General features: G+C 42.8%; 1 protein-coding gene across 10 annotated transcripts in view; it reads right to left on the reverse strand.

The window, feature by feature from the left end:
• The window catches only part of PLD1 (phospholipase D1), a 204,424-nt gene that overhangs the window by 157,494 nt on the left and 24,081 nt on the right, over positions 1 to 22,849 (reverse strand). For 2 of the 10 annotated variants that reach the window (XM_072808082.1, XM_072808080.1), the window contains exon 1: positions 14,323 to 14,419. The exons of 4 other annotated variants lie outside the window; for them this stretch is intronic. The gene's annotated coding sequence lies outside the window, so the exon portion shown is untranslated. 4 more of the 10 variants (XM_072808079.1, XM_072808072.1, XM_072808081.1 and 1 more) reach the window with 3 other exon arrangements.

Genomic DNA, 22,849 nt, shown 5'->3' on the forward strand with positions numbered 1-22,849 from the left:
CTCCTGAGCACATGGGGCGGGGGGGAGGCTGAGAAAGAGGAAGAAGCAGACTCTCCACTGAGCAGGGAGCCCGACACAGGGCTCAATCTGAGAACCCTGAGCCCAAGGCAGATGCTTAACCGACTGAGCCACCCAGGCACCCCTGCAGTAGGCCTTTTATATACATGATTTCATTTAAGTCTCACAAGAACCCTATAAGGCATAAAGTACTTATATTTTAATCCCCATTTCATAGACTAAAAAAATTAAATCTTAGTAAAGTCAAGTGATTTACTCAAGCTCCCAGTGAATAAGCAATGGTCTAACCTAACAATTTTGCAACACAGTCTGCAACGATCTCATATTAATGGGTATGTATTCCCATATAGTTTTAAATTTTGAATACTGGATATTTTAAGTTGAATCTTAAATACAGCGACTCCAGAAAACACAAATGAGCCACTTAACCTAATAAACAGGTGACAACACTGAGTTTATTTTGTCGCAATCTCATACTTCAGGACACCACTGATAAGAGAGGGCCCTTATAGTGACCAGGTCATGTTCTAAGTGGTCCTTCAGCATCAAATTGAAATTTGCAGATTTCTCACATAAGGTATTGATCCCATTCATCTGAAATGTCCTGAGTGAGCCAGTCTAAGAGACAAAAGGCAGAACATGGGTTGCCTTGGGTTAATGAGGGCAAGCCAGTGAGGACACGGCTTCTTGTCGGAGTGATGAAAATGTTCTAAAAATCACATGATGGTGATGGTTACACAACTCCGTAAATACACTAAAAACCATCAGCTGGTACACTTTTAAGGGGTTAACTTTGTGATATGTAAATTATACAATATCAATAAACCTATTAGAAAACAGTTTTCCAAGGTTCAGTATCAAGTGACCTCTAGTCACTCCATGTGGCTGCTGTCTTCCAGAATAAACATGAAAACCAGATGTGCACTAAATAAGCCTTACCCAGGAACAAAATGTTCAAACAATGATGAGAAAAAAGACCACGTCTGTGAAGTTGGTGAGTTTTCTTTGGAAGCAATAATGGGCCTTCAGCCTCCTTCTCAAATGTCATTAGGTACGTGGTGAATGGCATTAGTTTTTTATTTTTACCAAGCCAGAAGAAAAGGAAATATAATTTCATTCATCATTACTAAAGGGCTTTTAAACGTACAGAATGGAGTATTAGAAATAACAGCAATGAGGGAACCAAAAGACCTCAAAAGGCCGAAAAGACTCCGAATCAACTAGAACCTTGTAGCCTTGGGGACTCAATCATTCTGGGCTTCGGTGACTTCAACTGTAAAATGAGGAGAGGGAACAATGAAGTCAACTCCTCTAAGATTCGTTTCCATCTTGAGGTGAACCACCTCTTCTGAGGATCATCTCGGTATGTGACTCGTCCCTTTCGAAACAGCATCCGCTGCTTTTACAGCAAGAGAAGTGTTATCGAGACACACTGGAAATCCACCGCAGTGTCTTTCCTACACTGATGCTTCAAGTATATAAGTGAGCTTCCTCCCACATCCCTTATGAAATAAACTATCTACCTTGTCACTGGATTGGCTAAACCATCGACTAAAATTTTAAACCTGATAGATAAAAATCAAAAGGCAGCTTCCCATGACGATGCATAAACATAGCAAAACAATCGTTCTCCAAAGTGAAATGATCCCGTCCTTTATACTAATTGATCTTACTTCAAATCTAACCAGTCTCTCCTAATCTATTTTAATTTTTATTATAAAAATGATAATGTGGGGATCCCTGGGTGGCACAGCAGTTTGGCACCTGCCTTTGGCCCAGGGCGCGATCCTGGAGACCCGGGATTGAGTCCCACATCGGGCTCCCGGTGCATGTAGCCTGCTTCTCCCTCTGCCTGTGTCTCTGCCTCTCTCTCTCTCTCTCTCTCTCTCTCTCTGTGTGACTATCATAAATAAGTAAAAAAAATTTTTTTTCTAAAAATGATAATGTCTTCTTAAAGGAAATCTTAGATTTGCAAGCTATTTGAGGAAAATTAAAATCATTCTTAAAGCCACCACCTTAAATAGATTACAGGTGATGTGAACCTACAATTAAACTTTGGTACATCTTATTCTCATTTTTTTCTCTCCATAATAGTTTTTTTTCCCCAAATATAATCATGTTTAAAAATACTAGTATGTGGAAAAGTATACAGAGAAAAGAAAATATAAGCTTCTAGAAATTCCCACCTTCAGAATAATTCCTAAACCCCATTACCTTAAGGTGATTGTCATTTCTACTCTCCTTAAACATAACACACACAGAAATAGGTATATTTTAAACATGGCCAAGTATGTGATGCACAAACAGTTTGATGTGGAGTGTTTTAAGTTAAAGATCTATCATCACCACTTCCTAATACAATTTTTTCATATAGTCGCAAAATTGTTGCCTAATGATTCATCACGCAATTTTCTTCTACTACGTTTTGATTATTTCTAACCTTTTATGATAATAACTGAGTATCTTTATACCTAGAGCTTTTACACTCCTACTTGGAAAACTCCAATCCATTACCCTACCCGATTCTTTTTGTGATTTCTTCTATTGGTTTTAGGAAGAGAAACTGCCTCCCCATCCAAAGAGCAGAATTGTTACTGTTTGATTTCTTTTCTTTCCTTTTCTTCTCTTCTCCTTAAGCTTAGTTCCTTAATTTGTGGGCTATGTTTTTAAACATTGTTAAAGATTCCAAACTTAAGTGTCACATGTTTAAGTTTTAGCAAAAGCTGGACTAAGTTATTTGCCCAACATTTTCAAATGCACATTTACATGTTTAAAGGAAATATAGGTCTTCTATTCTTGGCCTTCTACTAAGCCTCAGAAAGCCCTCAGGACTGACAAAATAACCAGAGCTTTGATTATCAGCAGGAAATCATACTGGGTAGGAATAAAGAGGACACTGATACAGGCCAAATTAAAGCTAAACAATTGGAAGATCCAAGTTCCTAGCCTTAGTGGTTTTATTATTTTAGCCTATTAAAGTCTCAAAAGCTCCAAGGCTAGCTTAAGTACACAGTCAAAAGAGTTTCCAATGCTGTTGGCTTATTCTTCATGTGGACAGGTCACCATTGGTCTCATTCAGTGACCATGGGCAAATTCTATACCTTACCATTGGTCATGAGCAGAACAGGCGAGAAAGCAGAGAACAAGCTCACCTCCCACCCAGTAGAAAAAGAACACCAAGGACATTCCTTACTGGTTGACAATGGATCAACAGAAACATCTTTGATCATGAAGAGCAACACAGATGTCTATGTTTATATGGTTGTTTCTCATTAATAAGAACTATTGGATTATATTTCCCAAGAACATCCACTTCTCATACTAACCACCACCACCACCACCACCACCACCACCACCACCACCACCAGAGCACTCCTCTGAGGCATAGCACTGTTACTGCTGCTACCTGCTAGGACTTGGATCAATTGCATAACCTTCCTGGGACAGTTTCCTCAATTGTAAAACGAGGATAAGGACAACTGGCCTCTTAGGGTTGTTGTGAGGAGTGCATGAGAGGTTTAGAACAGGAACTGCCCTTAGGAAATGGTTTTAGTGGTAGCTGTTGTTGTGTTTTTATTACCACCACTACCTCTCCTATTCCTGCTATGACCAGCATAACCACTATTGCCAGAAATGCTAAAATATAAAACGTAAATCGGGTTTTTCAGAATAAAAGGGGGAACTGGAGAGGTCCATGGTCAGATCAGCCTCAGGAGTAAAATCTGTCCTCAGACTTTGCAATCTGTCTGGGAAGTTAGTAGTCACAGTCTGGGACGGCTGGCAGCACAATCCGGCCCCCACCCTCAACACACACACTTTGTGATACACGAGCACAAGACACCTGCGCACCAGCCCCTTCAGAGAGCAGGGCTAAGCCACAACCCAGGACTGAGGTGTGAAAAAGGCAGTGGTGGCACTGCTCACCAGAGCCTTTCTGCAAATCCTCCAAGGCCCGAAACTGCAGACCAAGAGCCAACACATCCTTCAGAAGGGCACCGCGAAGATCCAGACCAGAGGGTGGAAGGAGAGTGATTTGGGCCATCAATGGACTGATCAAGGTTCAGCAGTCAAAAAAGCCACTTTAAAAATATATATTTATTTATCTGATAGAGTGAAAGTGAGAGAGAGCATGAGCACGGATGGAAAGGAGAAGCAGTCCGTGGAACTGAGTCCAGTCCAACGTGGGACTCGATTCCAGGACCCCGAGATCACAACCTGAGCCCAAGACACTTAAGCACTTCACCGGCTGAGCCACCCAGGCACTCCTGAAAAACCTACCTCTAATATCACAATGACTTCTACATATTTGTTTCTTCCCTCGGAGTGCCCGACTTTCACCGCCAGTCAGTTTTCCTGATATGTGGGGTGTGAGCCAATTCAAAATGGACATCATTTGCCAAAGGATTCATCTCCAACCTCGAAACTCTGGATTATTTTAAAACAAAGTAAGGATCACGTGCTGCATCACCAGCTAGGCTCATAAGCCATCTGCGATTTAGGAGACACTGAGTACTCTGAAGAGGAGCAAGAAGGCATGTTTGATAAAAAGTAACCAGCTCAAAGCCTCACTTAAAATTAGATGGTATGGAATGAGAAAAATACTCGTCTCTACTTGACTCCAGGCAAAAAGCAGAGACGTAACAAAACTAAACCAGCCGGGCAAGATAAGAATAAGAATTACGGCATGTGTTCTTCAAACCTAGAGTCAGGAATAAGATTTGCTTAGCTACTTTATCCTCAAATTACAGATTCCAAACTCCTTACCAATATGGTCTTTTTTCCCCTCCCCAGGTTCAAAGTAAACTATTGTAATGAATATTCTTTGGGAAAACCCTAAAATGTGGCTTTTAGGGAACTTGCCCTCTTATTCTCTACTTTGCCACATTTGTTTATTTGTGCTTCTCCTCACTGGTATTTTGTTTGGTTCTCCTCTCTAGATGAAAGGCTGTGAAGGCCTTGGGAACACAGAAACAGATCTCCCAGACAAAATGAGTTTTATGTGGGCTTTTTAAGACTTTTATCCATGCTAATTAAGCACAAGTATAATTAATGAGCAAAATGTCCCTAACTATTGTTTTGTTTTGTTTTTTTTTAATCACTGGATAGCTACAATCACGTTGACAAAAGTCTTCTTTTAAATTTTAAATTAAGAGCATTAATGATTCATAATAGCATAATAGTACAAACATGCAGTCGGAGCATATATTGAGCAAGTTAGAGCAGGCTTGGCCTTTTTATTTTTTTTAAACTAAAATGACCTCGTGGATTTGCTATTTAAAAAAAAGATCTGCAGAGGTAGGGGCAACAATATAACTGGACCGCTGTGTCTCAGGGTATAAAGTACAGTTAATTTTATTATCTTGAAATGGCACATAATCATCACTTTACAACTCCAGCCTCAGCAGATATGGAAACTGTGATCCTTAGGAACTGAGGTCCTTAAAATTTAGCATGTCACCTCAAGGACCCTTTGAAAGTTCCTTTTTTTAATCCCTCTTTTCCCTCAATTTTATTTTTTTAAACAGAGAAGAACATGGAAGGATGGATCCTTTCTAATGCACCATATTTCCCAGCAGGGGAGGAATTTAAAGGGCAGGATAAAATAGCAATAACAGAAGCAGATTCGTATTATTTAAAAACACAAGCACATTACCTCGAACTAAAGCACACTTAACATAAAAATAAGAATAGTCCATAGGGTCTCAAACTTTAAAACATCATCCAACCTAACTACTCCTGCAGACCAATTTCATGCTGGGTTACTTTGGTGACAAACTAATAAAGATAAAACTGCTCTCCGGGTCTTTACTGAAATTAAAGAAGACGCCCCTTGGTACTTAATGTCGTTCGCTGAATTTCGTTTTATGACCATTAGCAATACTGCTATGTTTCACAAGGCACACTCCATTTTTCATCAGATTTACTCCAAAAGTAACCTCAGATTCCGAGGAAACTACCCCAGAATGCAAACAGTGACAAAAAAAGGGATTCAGTCCAGCTTGAGCCACCTGTACACTCCGCCCACATCAATAGCTATGCGGGTATTTTATGAGGCATTCTAGAAAAATGCCAGACTCTTCAAAGAGAAAAATTAAAATGATATTCTGGTTCATTGTAACTACAACAAGTAGGCCCAAGGGAAAACCGCGCGTCGGGCCCGAGAGTGAGGCACAGAGCCGCTAGCTAGACGGCAACACACGGCTGCCTAAGGCTCCAAAAAAAATAAAATAAAATAGAAAAAATGGAAAAAAAAAAAAAAGTACAATCACCCATGTACTACAATCACAGTTACGCCTAGAGGATTTAACGGGAGGACACAAAGACAGGAACCGGGGAAAAGGAACTGAAAATGCTCACCACCGAGTATAAATCTCTAGACTGCAAATCCAGCATACGCCGTTTCCTCCTAGCTTCCACGTGCATTTAATATTGTCAGACCGTGCCTGTGCTCTAAGGAGGATCCTAACCCCCGACCGACCCGGGATCAAGCGACTCCCGTTATTTTCTACAAGAGCGCGGCCGCGGCTCACATGCTATGCTGGCTCCCCTACGCCCGTGAGCAGAGAAAGAAAGTCTGACACGCAGCACGAAGTCCACACTGTTCTTTACTAACCTGGTGCCCCTGTGAAAGCAGCCGCTTCATACTGCTCTACTGAGAGAATCCTTCCTTAGGAACCTAATCTCCAAAGCAGCTGATAGCCCAGAGGGGAGGAAGGAATCCACATGCACGAGGAAGGCAGTTTGTTCCCAACTTGGCCACTTAAACCCTAGCCAAGCCCACAAAGCACTTTAGCCTATAAGCTTTAGTAATGAACTTGAAACCACTCCCCATATGTTAAATAGACACGGGGCGGCCGTGAGAACCAAAACCCACGTACACAGTTGAGCAAAGGCTTCAGGCCTCATTTTTGAATTTGCTGCCTAAGAAAACCGTAACACACACACACACACACACACACACACACGAAGAGAACCCCCACTCCCTTCCTGCTCCTCACATACTGTAGTAAAGTGACTCATTCCTTTTAAATAGGAGGAATACAGTCTGCCCCCCCCACCCCATTAGGGCCATGAAATTTGAATTTTACAATGTTGTCCCAATGGCTAACTGGTGGTGATACAGCACTGCAATTTCACGGTGCGTAAGAGGGACATATGAAGTTACTATTTCTTTTTTTTTTTTTTCAAAGATTTTATTTATTTATTCATGAGAGACACACAGAGAAAGAGAGAGAGAGAGGCAGAGACACAGGCAGAGGGAGAAGCAGGCTCCATGCAGGGAGCCCGACGTGGGACTCAGTCCTGGGACTCCAGGATCACGACCTGGGCCAAAGGGGCCGATACTAAACCGCTGAGCCACCCAGGGATCCCCTGAAGTTACTATTTCCGAGAGAATCAAAGTCATGTACTGTTTTCAGATTTGGGGGAGGCACAGGATTAATTAAGCCTAACATCTCAGTAACTTCTAAAAATCAAGTTCAAGAGAAGGTGTACTAAAGAAACTTCTAAAAAAATTTTTTACAATATAGAAACTTCTAACTTTATTTTTTTTTTAATTTCAGTATAGCTAACACACAATGTTACGTTAGTTAGAAATGTATAGTACAGTGATTCCATATTTCTATCCATTATACTGTGGTTCACCCCAAGTGTAGCTTCCATCTGAGGATCAACCTAACATGATCCTCACTTGGTGTCTGTGAATCTAAAAACCACTCATAAATCAGTTTCACCATCTACACTAAAGTTATATTGATAAGATCAAAGATTTTTTTGGCAGTATTGTGGTTTTTTATAGCTTAAAATGGAACTGAGGGCAACCCAGGTGGCTCAGCAGGTTAGCGCCGCCTTCAGCCCAGGGCGTGATCCTGGAGACCAGGGATCGAGTCCCGCGTCGGGCTCCCTGTATGGAGCCTGCTTCTCCCTCTGTCTCTCTTTCTCTCTGTGTCTCTCATGAATAAATAAATAAAATCCTTAAAAATATATAAATAAATAAAATAAAATGGAACTGAACAGGACTATGGTTTTAAACTGAGAAATTTAAATTTTATCTCTCATTCTAGGAATGTGCAATTGATAATCTCCTTAAGGCGTTTTTATCTTAAAACAGTCCATAATATTCCAACACATTGCTCAAGAATTAATGAAAATCCATACTCTGCTTTTCAGCACAACGTGTCCACAGTACCACACACACAGTTTGCCCCTAGTTGTCAACTCTAAGGACAGCTTTGATTGTCCTGGCTTGCTTCTACGATTTCTACTTTACTTAAAGAAGACCTATTTAACATATTAGTCAAGATTACCTAACTCTATTGTTTCTTCTAAGCCAAAAGAGTGGACCAAAGTTTCAAGGAAAACTTGATTCACTTGCTGCCAAACAAGATTTACATGTATCGCTGGTAAAATCAAGTTACTCAAAACCTGTGAAACTGAAGTCATTAGCATGAGCTCAACAAGATCCGGCATGAAAAACCTGGAGATTCCCTGGAATTCCATGCAGGCCACACCTGCCTGCCTCCGCCACCCACTCCCAGGTCAGGGCTCAACGTTTTCTCATGGGGTCCCCTTAGAATGAGGCGGTCAAGACGATCACCTCAGTGAGGAAAAAAAAAAAGAGAGAGAGAGAGAGAAAAAAAAGAGGAAAAAAAAAGAGAGAGAAAAAAAAAAATGAGATACGCGGCCCTTGCCTTAAAAAGGAGCCAGAACCCCACCTGGTGGCAAAACTGAGAAAAGGCTGGAACAGTTAAACCTCAGCAGAAATGCAACTCTCAGGCTGGAAGAGAAAAAAGCAGAAAAGGATCCATTATAAGAGCACGTTAATGCCACATAAAATGTGTGGTAAAGGTCATGGAAAGTTTGCCCCACATGCACAAGAGCAGAATATTTCTTGAGGACATGAAAACACTCATGTAAAAAAAAAAAACTAATTGCACTGAAAATCATCTCTTTTTTTGTGATCTGGTTTGCAAACATATACAATGATTCACATTCCCAGAAAAATCCTGATAAGTAATATTAATTTCTTCTTTACCCAAAAAGCTGTGAGAAAAATGCCCTCGAGGTCAACATAATCTCTGAAATGGAAGAAATATGGATAAACCCCCAGCTCAAGTAGCTCAGTACTGGTGGGGCAGTGCCCCTCGCTCTATGAAAAGGCCATACCCCTAAGATTGTTTCTGCCTCTCTGTCAAAAGTATTTCCTTTTGTCTCATATAAATTATTTCTGCCAAAATCAATGTGCAATGGGGATGAGAAAATACTGGGTTTCAGTGGAGATGAAGAGTAATTAAATACTGGGTTTCCAATCACACTAGAGTAGCAAACTCCAGGAAAAAATAATAGTAGGATGTGACTTTTACTTATTTATCTATTCATCCATCCATCCATCCATCCATCCATCCATCCATCCATGAGAGACACAGAGAGAGGCAGAGGGAGAAGCAGGCTCCATGCAGGGAGCCCGATGAGGGACTCGATCCCAGGACCCCGGATCACACCCTCAGCCAAAGGCAGATGCTCAACCACTGAGCCACCCAGGTGCCCCAGGATGTGACTTTTAGATAAGCCCAAGCCACACTACTCAAGCTAAAACTAATAATAATAACAGCAGCTAATACTTAGGCTCTTACTATAAGAGCTTAAAGCGTGGGCATGGTTCTGAACGGGTTCACAAGCAGTAGCTCACTTAGATCACAGCCCTGTCTTTCTATGCCAGTTTCACAGACGAGAAAACAGAAGCACCCACAGAATCAGCAGCTTGCCAATCAGCTAGTGGTGGAGCCGGGATCAGAACCCAAGCAGTCTGGCTCTGATGTGAGGGCTCCTAACTACGTACTCTAACAACTCTGTTCCTCCCGAGTGCACAGCACTTGGGAAAGGCTGCCAGGCCCTGGTCAGACCCAAGGGAGGGGGAGATGGGAGAGGAGAACTGCTCCGCAGACAGTCCTCAGAGTGGGAAAGGCTTAGAGCAAGGCAGCCACAGAAGGGGACCAGAAGGCTCCAGGGCAGGTGGGGGACCCCAGGCCGAGGGCACCCACTCAGCCTTCCAGGTCAAAGAGGGAGCCGTGGGACGGACCACTGGAGGGACCACAGGGAGCAGGAGAAAATCCTGCAAGGGAGGCAGGCGTCCCCTGATGGCAAATGACAGGGGCAGAGAGGCACCAAGAGAGTCTGACCCAGAAAGGGACCAGATGGGCATGGGGGAAAGCTGAGTAGGCGCGAGGCCTTGCGGAGTAGAAATTAAGAAGACATCTCCAGGCCACAGGAAGGGCAGACCAGGACTTGCAAATTTACAAGAGTTTACATTTTCCCAAGCGAGACCAAGGGGCTGGGGCAGCAGGGCAGGCAGCAGGGATGCTCTCCCGAAGCTAGGTTTGCGGCCTGAGCCTGGTGGGGGGTGTTGAGGTCACCTGCTGGGAACACGGGGGGAGGAGGCCCCTGGCAGGCAGAGGGCTGGCAGAGACAGGCCCAGGAGCTGGACTTTGGTTTCTTTTAAGATTTTATTTACAAGATAGAGAGAGAGAGAGAGAGAGAGAGAGAGAGAATGAGCGAGTAGGGGGATGGGCAAAGGGAGAGAAAAATCCTGAAGCAGGCTCCCCACGTAGAGCCCTACACGGGGCTGGAGGCCAGGACCCTGAGATCACCTGAGCCGAAATCAAGATTTGGAAGCTCAACCAACTGAGCTGCCCAGGAGCCCCCAGGGTGAAGTTTTAAGGCAAGGGGTTCCTGAGGATCTCAAACAGAAGTCAGGATGCGGGTGGGGGGACACTTTTGTTTTAATTTTTATTAACCTCTAACTGAAATTGAGCATTCCCTTCCATTATGAATGTAGGCAACCATCCAAGTAAAAGGAGCCATACCTGTGACCTGTGAAGTCAAAGATATCTTCATATCACATTACAATTGTCACAAAGTATCATTTCCACCCGTCACTGCTTCAAAATTATAGTAGTTACTAGACCTGCCACTAGTTCTTGATAGGCAATGCATTAATAAAGTATATATATGTAAAACAATATTACATATTTTTTGATATATGGATAACTGTAGATCAGTATAAATGGTTTCCTTCCTAATCCTATGCATTCTAATTTTATGCATTTTAGTTTAGGCATTAAACATTATTCTGAAAAGGGATTCCTTGATTTCACTATTGCCAATGGCATCCCACAAAAATAAAGAACATCTAGGGGCCCCTCACTGGCTCATTTGGTTAAACATCTGACTCTTGATTTCAGCTCGGGTCATGATCTTAGAGTCATGAGATCAAGTCCCACTGCAGTGGGGTTTCTCTCTCTCTGCACACACGTGCATGCTTTCTCTCTCTCTCTCCAAAAATCAATAAATAAATCTTAAAAAAAAAAAAAGAAAAAGAACATCTGGGGATCCCTGGGTGGCTCAGTGGTTTAGCGCCTGCCTTCGGCCCAGGGCATGATCCTGGAGACCTGGGATCGAGTCCCACGTCAGGCTTCCTGCATGGAGCCTGCTTCTCCCTCTCCCTGTGTCTCTCTCTCTCTCTCTCTCTCTGTCTCTCATTAATAAATAAATAAAATCTTTAAAAAATATTTTAAAAAAAGAACATCTATCTGATTAAAGGAGGAAAAGAAAAACCCACAGAAAGATATTTTTAAAAGGAATTCAGAAAAGGGGGGAACCTAGTGAAACCACCCAGGGTTCAAACCCAGGCGCTCTGACTTGTGTGTTCTTTCCTCCACCGACTACACATCCTAAAAATAGTATATAAAAATACTTCATCCCTTCATTTGTGTCAGCAAAGTGCTTTCACGTGTATCAGCTCATTAGCTCATCACAAAGGCCCAGAGGAGGAAAAGTCAACCCCAACTGCGTCACACTTCAGAGAGGCCACAACCCAGGAAGACCCCACTCCTGGGGTGGGGGGGGGGCAGGGAGTGGTGCAGGTGAGAGGACGTGGCACCTGCCATCCCCCTCTGTGGGGCTTTGTCAGGAGCGCAGAGGAGCACGTGAAGTCTATGCCTTTTGTCACATCAGCTAGAACCCGATCTGGGGAGGCAGGCACGGTGAGCACAGAGCCTGGCCAGAGGATGCTGCCTCCCTCCGGGTTACCATCTGCAGGCGAGGCTAACAATGCTTTGGATTCTAGGCTCAAAGCTCTTTTATTTAGTTCTCATTGGCCATCCAGAGTGGGTCACAAAATTTACAGTATTTCGACTATCTAATTCTCCTTTGGCTATGGCCAGCACAGAAGCCTGTACTTAAGCAATTAGTCTGAGATGAGATAGACGAGCTGAAACAACGCCCTCTCTGTCCTCCCCCCACTGTGCCCGCCAACGGGCGTTATTATTTAATCCGTGACACGTGTCGCCAGCACTGCCTTCGTGACAACATCGCTTATTGTCCTCACCTCCACTCTCCATTCTGCAACATCTGTCACGGCTCATATCTATATTTTATTTACTTTGCTGCTTTTACAGGGTCACTTCCTCAACTGCTACAGACAGCTCTAAAACCTACTCTAACCCCCAAAAGGTAACAACATTTTGTAAGTTGGTAAAAAGAAGAAACTTAAGGTGTAGGTTACAGACAGCCTTTTAGGTCACCGCAAATTTACACCAAATGGTATCATTAAAGCAGGTTTTATCTCATAGCCAACGAAATAACCTATCTTTATTTATTTTTTTTATAACCGGATCAATTCACAGATTACGTGGCGCCTTCTCATACAATGCACTCTTTTCCTCTCTACAATGTGGCTTTATACGACTGACATAATACGGTCTTCTGAAAAACAAGTTGGGTATTTCTTAGCATGCCCGTTAAAACATAAATTAGTATGTTTATTAATGGGCCTTTAATTTCCAAGTTCCCTATTCTTTCTTTCTTTAATAAGGAGCCACAGTAAAAATGGGTCACTTGTCTCCTACTCGCATCACCTAAAAACTAAGAGTGGGAATTCTTGTGGGCAAGAACAGAAGTTCAAAATTGGTTTCTAGATCCTGGGCACAGAAGAATGGAGCCCTCCTGCTGCTGCCTCTCTGTGGACGCACGGGCCCAGCACAGCCACCCCCTGAATGTGCTGTAGGGTAACCCGCCGGCCACCAGCCCGGGGAGAGAGGGGCAGGGCGAGAAGGGCACCGAACCTGCCTGCAACAAGCTTGTGATATGTTCCCTTCTTTCCTAACCACCCAGAAGCACTTCCTGCCTTGCTTGCCCAATCTACCTAACTGGAAGGATCTGGTGCCCTGGCGGTTCCTGTGGCCTGAAGCCATTTGCTTTTGTGCCTACCCCGTTTCCTTTACATTGCTCTCAAACAGCTTCCTCCTTATACTTCTTTCACCAGTCACAAAGGTTTATTCAATTCTTCACACACACCCCCTTAGTTTCTTCCTCTCCCCACCCTCTACCACCCCACTTCGGGTTGTGTCATTACCGGACCTGGACCTGTGATGCCCTTCCCTTTACAACCAGTAATAGACTAAAATCCTCCCCAGATTTCCCTGGGGCAACCCAAACCTACAGCCTCCACAAAACCTTCTCAGATCACCTGGATTTAGAAGAAAAAAAAAAGTTTTTATGTATCACACCTAGAATAATCAGCAGCAAGTGCATTAGACAATTAATCATGCCTGATATTTCTGTTGCGGTCTGGATTGGTTAAGTATCCTATCGCATTTAGCTTTTCATGTAGTTATACCTGTTTCCCCCAACTAAATTATCAATAACTGCAGATCATAGGTTACACCTCTAAAATCAACCATTGTAGAAAGCATACACCAGGCAAAATTAATTTTACCTTACATAGCATTCATATCTGTTGATTATGAGACCTAAATCATTTATATTACTAAGTAGCAATTATAATAACAACAAAATGACAGCCAACACTATCACCACACTATCTTACTACTCCCAATATTTTCTTTGACATTCACATCTGCCCTGTGAGGTACATACCATTATTTTCCCCATTTCTCAAATGAAGAAAATGGGGCCAGCAAGGTGAACTTGCCCACAGGTATCCAGTCTACATATATTTTTTGAGCACCTGTTATGTGAGAGGCATTGCTAACAGCATTTAATGATTCCAAGCAGAAATGCCCCATCCTTGGGGAACTTGTATTCTATTAGGACAGGTAAGCTATCAACAAATAAATATCAAACCAGATAATGGTAGGTACTAAGAAGAAAACCAAAGCAGAGTTAGGGACTGTAGAGTGATCACAGGTAGGCACACATTCCTTAGGTAGGGTAGTCAGAAAAAGCCTCCCTGGGGAGATGACACTTAGGCAGAGACCTGAATGGAGTAAGGTAAGCTGTAATTACCTGGAGAAAAGGTTCCAGGCAGAAGAAACAAACAGCCCTGAGGTCAAAACAAGCTTGGAGTGCTCGAAAATAACAGAAAGGTCAATGCAGTCAGAGGCTGTAAAAGAAAGAGCAACAGAAGAGAATTAAGTCAGTAAACAGGGAAGTTTGATCATAAAGCTATGTAAACAACTGCAGTTTTTTTCTGCCAAAATATAATGGAAAAGCCTTGAAAGGTTTTAATGAGGGGAGTGAAATGCTGTGACATTTTAAACCATTATTCCAGTTGTGGGGCTAACGAATAGACTAAGAGAAAGCAGATTACTTAGGAGAATCTTGCAGTAAGCCAGGTGGGAGATGTTGGTGCCTTGGTGTGAAGACAGACCCAAGAGGATTTTCTGATGTGAGCTGTCCATCCTCTGTATGGGATGTAAAAGAAAAAGAGGTGTCAAGGAACACTCTAACTATGACATATAAAGCAACAGAGAGAAAAGTCCAGTTACTGAGCTGGGACTACTGTGGGTGGTGGAGAGTAAGGAGGAGTAGAATGTTTTAGAGGCAAATCAAGAGCTCCATTTTGCATGGATTAAGTGTGATATACTTCGTTTTTTAGGGTTTTTTTTTTAAGATTTTATTTATTTTATTTATAGAGAGAGCACACAAGTGGAGGGAGGGAGAGAAAGAGAGGGAGAAAGAGATTCGCAAGCAGACTCTGCACTAAGCATGGAGCCTGACATGGGGCTCTATCTCATGACCCCAACCAAGATCATGACCTGAGCTGAAATCAAGAGTCAGATGCTTAACTGACTGAGCCTACCCACGTGCCCCTAATATCATCTTTTAGATACCCAAATGAGGATCAGTAGAATATTGGATATAGTCGTCTGGGGTTTGGATATAGAAGTCTGGGATTCTGAACGGAGTTATAAAATTGGCCTTAAATAACATATTTATACCATGTGACTGAGAATGGATAAAGCACAGAAGGCTAAGGACTGAGGCTCGAGGCCCTCTAACATCTAAATGTTAGGAAGAAGAGAAGAATACAGCAAAGGAGGCCAAAAGAGAGCCGATGAGAAAGCATGGAAAAACATGATGATTCAGAAGCCAGGTGAACAAAATGCTTCAACTCTACAGTGATCAGTTACATCAAAGGCAGCTGAGAAATAAACAGGAAGACTGAACTTGCCATTAGACACACCAACAGAGGACATTGGTGATGGGACGAGTGGTTCTAGGGGACCTGGTCACAAGAACCCACATGGAGTGAGTTCAAATGAGAATGTGACTACAAGACATTGCTGAGAGAAATTGATGATCTAAATAAGTGGATATACCATGTTCATAGATTAAAAACTAAATACTGTTCAGATGTCAGTTCTCCACAAAATGATCTGATCTAACAATCCTAATCACAAACATCTCTCTGGACTTTTCTGTAGAAATTGACAAGCTGGTGCTAAATTGTGTCTAGAAATGCAAATGGCCTAGAAGAGCCAAAGCAATTATAAAAAATAAGACCAAAGTTGGAGGGTTTATACTATCTGACTTTAAGATTTTGACTAGTAAGTCTATAGTAATCAAGACAGTGTAATACTGACATGGAATCAACAGAGCAACAGGATAGAACCGAGAGCTCAAGAACAGACCCACACTTACATGGGCATTTCAATTTTCACAAATCAACAAAAAAATCCAATAAAGAAATGATCTGTAACTGATGCTAAAATAACTAAATTCCTGTGTGACAAAAAATAAATTAATAAATCTCAACCCCCAATCTTATACACAAAACTTAATTTCAGGGGCACCTGGGCGGCTCAGTCAGTTAAGCATCTGCCTTCAGCTCAGGTCACAATCCCAGGTTCCTGGGATCAAGCCCCGCGTGGGGCTCCCTCTCAGCAGGGAGTCTGCTACTCTCTCTCTCTCCCTCTGCCATTCCCCCCACTGGTGCTCTATGGTTCTGTATCTCTCTGTCAAGTAAATAAATATTTTTTAAAAATTAATTTCAGATGGATCATAACCCTAAATGTAAATGTTAAAACTGTAAAGCTTTCAGAAATGACACAGAAAGCAATAAACAAAAAATTAGACTTCATCAAAGTTAAAAATTTCTGTTCACCGAAAAGCACCTCGGTGTCTCAGTGGGTTGAGCATCTGCCTTTGACTCAGGTCATGATCCCGGAGTCCCAAGACCGAGCCTTGCATCATAGTCCCTGCTTAGTAGGGAGTCTGCTTCTCCCTCTCCCTCTGCTCCTCCCCCCACTCACGCTCTCTTTCTCCCTCATTCTCTCTCTCAAATAAGTAAATAAAATCTTTAAGGAAAAAAAAAAAAGATGCCATTAAGAAAACAAATAGGTAAATCACAGCCTGGAAGAAAATAAATATAAATCATATATCCGACGAAGGACTATAGTTCAATAAAAAGAGAGCAAAAGATTTGATGGGACATTTCACAGAGGAAGATTAGTAAGCACATGAAAAGATGCCTAATGTTAATATTTATCAAAGAAATTTAAATAAAAAGCACAGTAAGATATCGCTACATACATAAGCACCAGAGTGGACAAAATCAGACGCTGGCAAGAATATAGGACAATCAGAATTCTCATATACTTATTGGTCCGCATATAAAATGATACAACCATTTTAGAAACAGTTCTGGCAGTTTCTTATAGAACTAAACATATACCTACCCCGTAACCAAATCATTTCATGCCGAAGTATTTAGTCAAAAGGAAACACATATCCGCAAAAGGACTTTTATGTTTGCTCATAGTAAGTTTTTCATAACAGCTCAAACCTGAAAGAGCTCAGGTGTCCATCAACAGGAAAATGAAAAACAAACAGTGATATGGCCAATGGAATGATGCTTAGCAAAAGGCAGGCACGAAAAATGTACATGATATGGATGAGTCTCAAAAATAAATGCTCAGTGAGCAAATTTGCCAAAAAGAGTACCTACTAGAGCACGAGGGAGCTTTCTGTGCTGATGGCCATATTCCATCCCTGGATAAGGGTTGGATCGCAGAGGTGGGTGTGCATTCATCAGAATTCTGAGGGGTTCACTCAAGATTTGTGCATTTCAGTGTAATTTCACCTCAAAAGAGAAAATAACTATAAACACTGAACTCCACTTAATAATATGCACACTGAAGTGTTTAGGAAAGAATGCACTGATGCCTGCAACTTAGTTTAAAACATATCCAAGCAGGGGCACCTGGGTGACTCAGTGGCTAAGCGTCTGCCTTGGCTCAGATAATACAAGAATTTGGAATTAATTAATTAATGAAAAAACGAGATAAAGGGGTTTTATTTTTAGATAAAGGTTTTTATTTAAAAAAAATGTATTAGGGGCATCTGGGTGACTCAGTGGTTGAGCGTCTGCCTCTGGCTCAGGGCGTGATCCTGGGGTCCTGGGATCGAGTCCCACATGGGGCTCCCTGCATGGAGCCTGCTTCTCCCTCTGCCTGTGTCTCTGCCTCTCTCTGTGTGTATCTCTCATGAATAAATAAAAAAAATCTTTTTAAAAATAAATAAAATGTATCAGACATAAGATGGATTGATGCAAGGATAGGGGTATGGGTCGATGGCAAGATATGCATTACAGCAATAAGACAAAACATTAGTTGCAGAGTCTAAGTGGTGGTTACAGGGATATTCACTTTAAAAATCTTTCAACTTTGCTGTATGTTCAAAAATGTTCATAAAACGCTGGGAAGAGAGTAAAATGTAGGGAATTGCAGACAGCAAGAGCAGACAACTCCCTCATCAAACAAGTTTTGCTCTAAAGAGGAACAGAGAGAGCACCAGGGTGGCACAGTCAGCCAAGCATCCAAGTCTTGTTTTCGGCTCAGGGCCTGATGTCAGGGTTGTGGGATTGAGCCCCCAGTCGGGCATCATGCTCAACGTGGAGTCTGCTTAAGATTCTCTCTCTCTCCTCTCTCCCTCTCTCTCTCTCTCTCTCTCTCTCTCTCTCCTCCTTGGCCCCTCTCCCACCCACCCCCCTCTCTAAAATAAGCAAATCTTTAAAAAAAAAAATAAAGAGGAACAGAGAAGTGGGGCAAAGCTGGTGGATTCAAAGGGGTATCAAAGGATTCAAAGGGGTATCTTTGAGGAAGAGAGATATTATAGAATGTTCGAATAGTAAGAATGACCCGGTGAATAGAGGAACACGGACGAAGCTAGTAGGAGAATCCTGCAGAAACCAAGTTCTGAACAGGCAAGAGCACCAGACCCGGTGGGTCGGAGGTAGTGGACCTCGGCCAGGAGCACACACAGCTCATCCACGGAAAAGAGCGCAGCTCTGGGGGACACAGGTATGTGTGAAGGCAGGAGGATGTGGCAGGGGGGAGAGGAGGTGCTCCTCTTCTCGCTGCTTCTAGTTTCCTAGTGAAAAAAGCAGCAGGATCATTAGCAGAGAGCGAGACAGACAGACAGGAGGAGATAGTAGAGGTTTGAGCAAAGAGGCAAAGGTGTGAAGCAGTCAGAAAGGGAAAGAACGAACGTGGTAGGATTGCCAGAGAGCGCTGAGCGTCCCTGGAGAGGGTGGAGGGATGGAGTTCGGGTCACCAGAGGTGTGTGCGCGCGTGTCCCAGGTATGCTCGGCTGTTTGGAGCAGAGTTGTGCCTGCAGAACCCTGATTTTCACCGACACTGGGTTTTGCAGGAGAGTAAGCGAGGAGCGAGGTAACACAACGGACCATAGATGAAAAGGTGAGTAGAAGGGGCTTTGACAGAAAGCAAAAAGGTAGCCGTCAAGGGCTGGACGTAAAAAGCATTGATCTGGCGAGGTCAGGAGTGAGCAGAAAAGCTGGTGGACGGAGGAGCTGGGATTTGGACCCAGATGGCCTTCTCCTACGTCCACCTGGAACGCCCTTCGGCACCTTCAGTCCTCCAGCCTCTGTAATTCTCTGTGCTTGGACAGGGTATGTACCAATTTGGTCTTTTTTAAAGACTCTTTGGGACTATTTGCCCTCGTTTGCTCAAAAAAATAATTTTTGTAGAAGTGTTCTCTATTTTCGTGGAATGGGAAATACAAGACGGAGTTGGTATGATTTTTCATCATGACAAACTGGCTGTGAGAGAAACATTTATTCTCCCACACGTGCCTTCAGGCCTTGTATTCCCTACTCCTAAGAGGAATGAGTTGCTGCTTGGAACAAAGCAAATAGGACATTAGAAGGATTTGAAGGAACTAGACTCAAAGTAATTATTTCAAAAGAACTTATTTTAAAAACAGTTAAACCCTGGGGCACGTGGGTGGCTCAATCAGTTAAGGATCTAACTCTTGGTTTCAGCTCAGGTCATGATCTCAGGGTTGTGGGCTGGAGCCTGGGTCAGATTCCACACTCAGGGGGGTCTGCTTGGGATTCTCTCTCTCTCTCTCTCTCTCTCTCTCTCTCTCTCTCCCTTCTCTGCCCTTCCCCTCATTCACACTTGCACGCTCTCCAATAAATAAATATTTTAAAAAGAATTTAAACATTAAGTCACCTCACTCTCAAGAAGAAAAACAAAAAAGGATGCCACGACTCTTTCAGGCCTTTAGAATTTTAGACGGACTTTTCATTGGGTATTTGAGAGACTGTTTTAGGGTACCACACGTTCACTGGCATTTAAGCACTCACTATAGGAATTATTCCGGATTCCGCAGCCCAGCCTCCTGCTCTTCAAGTCCAGGCCGTAACCACACCCCCTGCACAAACATCATGTCCCAGGCAGGTGAACTGCCCCCTTCCTCCTACAAGAGCCCCCCAGCCTCACCCCTGACCTTCTGATCTCACTGTTCCCTCCATCTAGTCCATCCCTTCCACCTGCACCATCTCTGCCCATGCACATCCTCTCATCCTCCAGGTTCCGGCTCAAACACAGACTCCAAGCCAACAGTCACCACACTCCTCTGGAGCTGCCAAAGCTCTACATCGGCCCCTCTTCAGATGTCTATCCAGTTGCCCCTGGTATCAGCTATTGGGGGCAACAGAATCTAAACCCCACTCCTTACAGCAAATCGTCTTTCAATCTGGAACTCTCCCATGATTTATCTTTGTATCGGACTCAGAATGCCTCACACAGTGCCTGACGTAAAAATTAATCAATAAACAGCTGCTGAGGTCATGATCTCAGGATTCTGGGATCGAGCCCTGAATCAGGGGTCTGCTTGTCCTTCTTCCTCTGTCCCTCTCCCCCCTCCCCGCCCAATTCATGCTCACTCTCTCTTCTCTCAGATAAATAAATAAAACCTTAAAAAAAATAAACATCTGTTGACAGGACAAACATAGAGGAACCAATGGGAAAAAAGTTCAACACAATGGAAGGTGTACCTATTTTAAGCTCAGCATTCTGTGTCTGACAGTAACTCAGAGCTCCAGATTGTTTAGTCATGGGTTATCGCCAGAGTATCCTCCAAAAAGTTCACCCCAACTTAAATGCCCATCGTGAAATTCTAGCAATTTATGTATGTGCCCTACCTGTATACTAGCGCCGTCTAACAAATACATGGTGCGAAACATGAATGTGAACCATATATATCATTTAAAATTTTCTAGTAGTCACATTAAAAAGTGAAAGAAACAAGTGAAAACAATGACATTTTATTTTACCAAATTTATCCAAAATACTATGTGATTTCAACATACGATTCATATAAAAATTATTAAGGAAATATTTTACATTTCTTTTGTACTCCGTCTTAGAAACCTAAGGTGCTTTTTACACTTAGAGCACATTTCAGTTTGGACTGGCCACATTTCTGGTGCTAAATAGCCACACGTACCCATATCAAGCCAGACAGCACAGATCTAGAAGGTCCTTAAGGATGGAGGCTAGAAAAAAAAAAAAAAAAGAAAGAAAGAAAGAAAGAAAGAAAGAAAGAAAGAAAGAAAGAAAGAAAGAAAGAAAGAAAGAAAGAAAAGAAAAAGGATGGAGGCTAGTTCTTTCAGCCCTATATACTCCACAGTGATTTATATGCCACAAGCATGTAAAACCAAGTGTGTAAAAGCACCAAGCATCACACTTGCTGCACAGAAAGCGTTCAATGGCTGCTGGCTCCCTTTTTCCCTAACACGCAACAGACACTCCATAAATGTCTCTAGGATTAAACTTCCAGGGTGGAAATGGTGCTTCACGATTAAGGCCATCAGGCTCGCGTTGCTCTATACCCTCCAAGGACCCTTGTGACCTTAATGTGGTTTCACAGCACATTTTCCTGGTATGAGAATGTTTTACTCACCAATAAACTATCCGAACTACACAGAAATAATAGCTTCTTAAATAAAATTGTATCCTGGCCTTCATCAGTCTCCAGTGAGTTTGGCCTCTAGCAAATGTGTAGGGTTCATTCGCCCTGGGCTGAATTCATGAAAGTGGATCCAAGATTCGAGAAGCTAGAACCACGGGGGAGCCGACCTGAACCGGCTGGGCTGACTAACCCTCTGTTAATGCTTCAGGGGCTAATAAAGCAGCTGAGTGACCTAAGCGGTTGCTTGGGCCTTGAGTTCTCAAGGAATTAGAATAGGGGAAACAAATAAGAACCCTAAAAACATCTAACATAATTAACTATTATTTAAGAATTCAAAAGGCATTTCGGGATCTCGTTCACCCCAACCTCAAAGCAACATTATAATCATAAATTTATATTGGATGGTACCATAAAAATTGTAATTCGAGCATTCACGGTGTCTGAGCGTCTGTGATGCTTGATTACATGCTCAAATGCAAATGAACAAGTCTATTATATATACACATACATAACACATACTTAATACAAAGCTCAACCCCACAGAATTTCAAGTAGAACAGGTAATGAGGGAATTTCCCCACCAAGGCTGGTCTCTGGTGCAAACGTTCTAGCCAAGCAAATACATATCACAACACACGCATTGCCTTGTGGTTGTGTCTCATGCTAACCAACTCCCTTTATTAATAGGTCATCCTTGCTTTAAATCTTCCCTCCCCTGCCTGCCCGTTCTCAGTTCCCTGTCCATTCCCCCAGTGCACTGATGCAGCATTCACTGGACAGTCACCAGGTCCACATCTCCAGCAGCATGCTGGGCACCCAGCACACGACAGACAATGAGAAAATGTGGTCGTGGCCCCGGGGAAGCTTACAGTTGAATTCTCAGTCACTGCTCCTTCCGCCTTCCCACTGCTAGCTTCCCTCTGAGCCACCCAAGGCTGCAGGCCTGCGCAGAAGTACCCGCTAAGAGGAGCCTGGCTGGGGTTTTACGGACCCGGCACCATAAATCAGGCTGTCTGGTGACTTCCTTAGGATATGGTCAGCTGTGTTCAACACAGACTTTCCCACTGAGTTATGCTGACACGGTCTACCTGCACTGGGTATTTCTCCCCTTTTTTCTTAAGATCAAATTACTTTCTATTGGCAATTCCTGCCGGTTGGTTTTGGTTTATTATTATTATTAAATAAATACCTGGGTGCCCCCAAGTGGGTGAAGCTTCTCTCACACCTCAAGAGCTGACTATACAAAATGCAGCACCCAAGAAACACCCCACAACCATTCTATTAACCTAAGTGTGAAGGTTATGAATTTATG

Source organism: Canis lupus, chromosome 31 (assembly GCF_048164855.1).
Source record: "Canis lupus baileyi chromosome 31, mCanLup2.hap1, whole genome shotgun sequence".
NCBI classification, from domain to species: Eukaryota; Metazoa; Chordata; class Mammalia; order Carnivora; family Canidae; genus Canis; species Canis lupus.